The 4,935-nt window shown below is 48.6% G+C and overlaps 1 non-coding gene across 1 annotated transcript; it reads right to left on the reverse strand.

Annotated features, from left to right (window-relative positions):
• Positions 1-4,540: 4,540 nt before the first annotated feature.
• Positions 4,541-4,613, reverse strand: TRNAV-CAC. The gene has a single exon. It is a non-coding gene; the product is annotated as a tRNA-Val (tRNA).
• Between the last annotated feature and the right edge of the window lie 322 nt (positions 4,614-4,935).

Consider the following 4,935-nt stretch of genomic DNA (forward strand, 5'->3'; position numbering starts at 1 on the left):
CAAACCAACGCCCCCTGCCGGAGCCGCCCACCCCGGCGCGGTCCAGCTTCGGAGAGAGGTGGTTTTTCCCCTCCCCAGTTTCCAATTTTGGTTTGTTTTTTAAAGCTGGGTAAAGTGGAGTTAAGAGCTGAGCCGGCAAAACCCTGATCCCTTTGGGAAGGGTCCCGACATACAGTGAGGCAGCTGAGAAATTAATCATTTGGAATCCGAGTGTAAGGCTCTCGGTAGGACACCAAGCCCTCCCCATCCCTGGCTGTTGTGAAAAACTTTCTTCTGCTTCTCCATAGGCTCTAATTCTGTTCTTGAATCGGATATTGGGTTCGTTTGGGATCCGCTCCTGTTCCTGCATCCGGACTACGTTTAATAATAAAACTAAATAATAACTGGCTCTTAACATGATTTTTGTAATTTTAGAAAATGTGGAAATACAGAGCTAAGGGAACCCAAATGACTGTTCCTCCCTGTATCCTTAATTAACCTCGAACCTTTGTTTCTAGTGGGTCTGGTTCTCCTCTCCCTGCTGCAGCGCTTTGCACAGGTGTATGGCTTGGTCCAGTGTTTGCTGAAATCAGGAGGAGTCCTTTCATGGACATCAACACACATTGGATCAGGCTCCAAATTGACCACTCAAAGTGCAGGTGGTGCAGAGTCAGACCCATTATTTTTCTACACAAGCTTGAAAAAAAGCTGAAGAGTGACCTACCTGAACTGTTTTATTCTGTATGTGCAGTGTGTGCATGATTGTACACACATTTACATCAAAGTCCATCAGACCTTGCATTGCTACAGCAAACTACTCGGCATCTTTAGGACCATGTGACAGAGATACAATTTCCTGCCATACCCTTGCAAGACCTTACTGAATTAAGTTTAAGTATCGTTGGGCTCGATTGTATTAAATCAATGATTTATGTATTACTATGGGCCAGGATTGTATGTAACTTCTGGAATGGGCAGAGGTGACAGAGGTGAGACCTGGGGGTTCAAAGGACTGTATTGAACAATGTGCCAGACACGAACAGACTTTTGGACCAAAAATTGTTAAATGGTTTTCCTGAGGAATATCGAGGGTGGTGTGTGCAAATAAAAAACCCAGCCTTTTGAAACTTTGCTCTGCCATTGTCAGCTGCTCACCTGTTACATGAGACCAAGATCAAAGGCCCAGGATGTATAACTGGTGGTTCTGGTTTTGAATCTGAGACAATATTAATACTGGGAATACCCAGTTGTGGGTTTTGGAGGACTGATACCTACCAGAGCCTGAGGTTAGAATTGAGGTTACCTCTGGTAAGCCTTTTAGCAGGCATGTAAGTTCTTTTATTATTTTTAATGTTTTCTTTTTGATGCTTTCACCTTAAAAATAAATGTGCTTGGTTATGAAGAGCTGTGTAGTAACTTATAACTGCAGGCAGTTATGCTGTTCAGAACCTCTAGAGAGAAAGCATAGCCCAGACACGGACCTGTTTGGGCAGTCTGGCTTGCTGAGAATATCACAGTGTGGGCAGGAAGCTGGGCAGCCTGGAAAAACCCTGGTCAGGAGGTAGGGAGATGTGATGGCGGAGGAACTGTGAGCCTAGAGTAGGTGCCATTGCACAGAGGGGGAATACAGGTGCAGTTGCTCTCAACTATGACAGACCTTTCACAGCCACCAGAAAAGGACAAGCTAGCAAGAACTGACTGCATTTCGGACAATCCCTCAGAAGCATGGGGACAGGAAGCACACAGCCAGGGTCAGATTAGGGTTTTGTGGGGCCCCTGGACCAGAGCAAGTAGGGGCCCCTCCCCACCCCTTCCGCCTGCAGTGCCCCAGCCCCTCTCCTGACTCCTGCCAGGGAAATGGGGTTGAGGTGCAGGGCCTTGCCCTGCTTTGCCCACTTGGCACTCCTGCTGGGAAGTGGTGCAGGGTGCAGCCCCGTTCTGGCTGCCGGGGAGCAGGGTTGGGGCACGGGGGCTTGCCCTGCTCTTCCCACCCAGCGCTCCAGCTGGGGAACAGGGTCAGTGCACGGGGCGCCCCAACAGGTCGCAGCCCCTAGGCATGGCCCCGTTGGCCCAGTGGCTAATTTGCCACTGCACTCAGCCCTATACCCTCTTCCAGGATGGTAGAGATACTTCTCTGTTGCCCATCCCGGCAGCCTGAAGAGCTGAGTCAGCCACACATCTCCTCTACATCTCCTGCCAACAAGCAGGGCCAAATCTTGCCCACTTACTTAGTCCTCATTCCGTCCTTAGTTCTCGCTCAATACATTTTTGCCTGAGTAAACACTAAATCAAATCAGAGAATAAGGATGTCAGGATTTGGCCCTGACCAAAATAGGTCAACAAATTCAGGCTTTGCAGATTTGCTTTGTCAGAAGTAAAAATGAAGTTGGAATGTACTAATCATAGAAATGTAGAGCTGTCAAAGACCTCGAGAAGTCACCAAGTCCAGCCCTCTGTCCTGTGACAAGACCAAGTAAACCTAGCTACTGAATGGTAGCTGCTGCTTCATGGCCTTTTGTCTAAAAATCTAGTACCAGTTTAATATCTGCTACACCTCTACCAGGGAAACCATCCTTCATTTACAAGGGGATGGATTTCAGTGGTCTAATAGGATTTTCCCATCTCTTACTTCTACTATGCCAATTACCTGAAACATTTAATACAAAACATAGCAAATATACTGCAGGAAGCAATCGTGCAGTGGCCAGGAAGAGGGGGCCTAGAGAGATGAGCTTTCTGGATTTTACTTTAATGATGATGTGAGATGCAATGCCAGTAGTTTCTTGGCATCTTTTCTTGTTGACAGTATTTGAAATGATTTACTGTATCTATATTAATACTTTATTATTAATATTATTATACTGCAGGAAATTAGGTACCTACAGAAGCTCCCTGTCTCTCCTGACCTCACACCACAGAACTATTTGTTCCCTGGCTCTGAATGTTAAGTAACTTTTCATACCTAGTGAATGTATTTTTCCACCTCTCCTCTTTTGATTTTTCTATACTTTGTATGGTCATTTGCTAAATAGACTATGACATGCTCCTTGGTCTGTAGCTGCAAGACTTTTCTGGTGATTTCTCCCCTTCTAGGAATTTTGCAAATCACTGTCTATAACTACATGGCTGTAGTGAAATAATTTAAGCACAGAAAAAGTAGTCTCATCGCCCTCTAGCAGTGATTGGACACAACCATAAATTGCAAATGAAGGCTACCCATATCTTTAAGACGTCCCAATTATTCCTCTTCCTTTTTGGGATGAAGTTTTTAGCAACTTTTTATGGAATAAGAATAAACCCTGTGCTAGAGATTCTTTGGTGCAGCCAGACCTTGGTGCTAGTTCCGGACATTTAACAGGGCTGCAGAGGCACATGCAGAGTCTGCCACAGAGAAGGTGAAGAGGTTGATCTTAAGCACAAGTGAGACAAGCACCTGCCTGGAGTCTCACTCTATCCAAAGCAGTGTGACACACTTAGAAATCCATGGCTCAGACTGCTCCTGGGGCCCAATCCTGCCTCCACTGAAGTCAGTTGTAAAATTAAATGAAATCAATGACAGCAGGTCCCGCAGCAATATAGAGGCGGAGGGGTAACTCGCAACCCCATCCATGGTCTGCCACTTCAGTAGGAAGCAACTCATGTCAGCCCCTTCGGCAATAGTCAAGGCCATGTGCTTTCTGGGTCTCAATTGTAGTGGGTCCCACAAACTGTAACCTCACCAATTCCTGCTTCAGCATAGATCATTCTTATTATCTGATCTGTTATGTGTAAATGAAATGGATACACCTGTAATACTGGGGAGGTGTTTGGATGCTGGCAGTTTTTACGTAACTAGACAGAAAAAGCACTGCTTACTGAAATAATGTCCATGTTGTATTGGGGGTGGAGGGAGGGGTTGTCTCTGCAATTCCTTCTCCAAGGCCCCAATCCTAAAATGAGCTCTATACAATCACACCCCAACCCAGACAATGGCAGGGTCCATTTGCCTGGAGCAGTTTGCAGGACTGGCACCTTCATTTCTGGCTCTTCACCCCGGGGCTGTGGTGGCCCTATCTCATTTGCATACCCACTAAAAAAAAGCACATCTCAATGCAATTATTTTAATAAATATCAGCTGCTTAATTAAGCCCTCACTGTCCAGTCAGTGCTGCTGAGCACCAGCTGATTGTGGGAAATGAGCAGCTTCTCGTTTTTCTTCATCATGGGGAAATGCAGCAGGGATTTTAACATATTTTTTTTTAATTAGAGATTTTTAAATTCTATCTTTTAAGAAGTCCTCTGTCCCCAGCCTCTCAAGCAGGAATACACCCAAGGGAAAGGATGAAATCCTGAGCCCATTGCAATCAGGGGGAGTTTCGAGCCAGGTTTTCACCCTGTGTCTTCCATCCTGCGATTACCGTTCGCCCTCTGGTGTAGGTTTCCTTAGTGAGCAAAGGCAGGAGAACAGCCAGCGTGGCCGGCGGGCTGTGAAGCGCAGCGGCACTAGCTCTCCCCTAGCAAACCCTCTCCTCCTGTCCCTGGGTAAAACTAACGCTAGGAAGGCAGCAAAATCCGGCCTGGCTGTTTCCGCCCGGGGTCGAACCGGGGACCTTTCGCGTGTGAGGCGAACGTGATAACCACTACACTACGGAAACCCTCTAGCACACTGCTCCCCGCCGGCCCCTTTGTAGGGAGGCGAAGCCGGACCCTGGCCGCCGGGGGCGGCAGCAGCAGCAGCAGCGCGGGGACTCCGGCCGCCGAGGGAGGCCCCGCAGCAGCCTGTGGTGTGAGGGGCGCGGGCTGGCCCCGCCCCGGCCTCGGAGTGCGGGGGGGGCGAGTCTGAGAGGCCCGCGGGGAAGCTCTGTCCCTCCCCCCTGTGACGCGGCCTGGGCCTGCGGAGGGGGGGGGGCAGCAGGGAGCGGGAAGGGCAGCAGGGCAGAGGGGCATGGAGGGGGAAGGGCAGCTGGGGGCTTGGAG

This window comes from Mauremys reevesii, linkage group 10 (genome assembly GCF_016161935.1).
Source record: "Mauremys reevesii isolate NIE-2019 linkage group 10, ASM1616193v1, whole genome shotgun sequence".
Lineage (NCBI taxonomy): Eukaryota > Metazoa > Chordata > Testudines > Geoemydidae > Mauremys > Mauremys reevesii.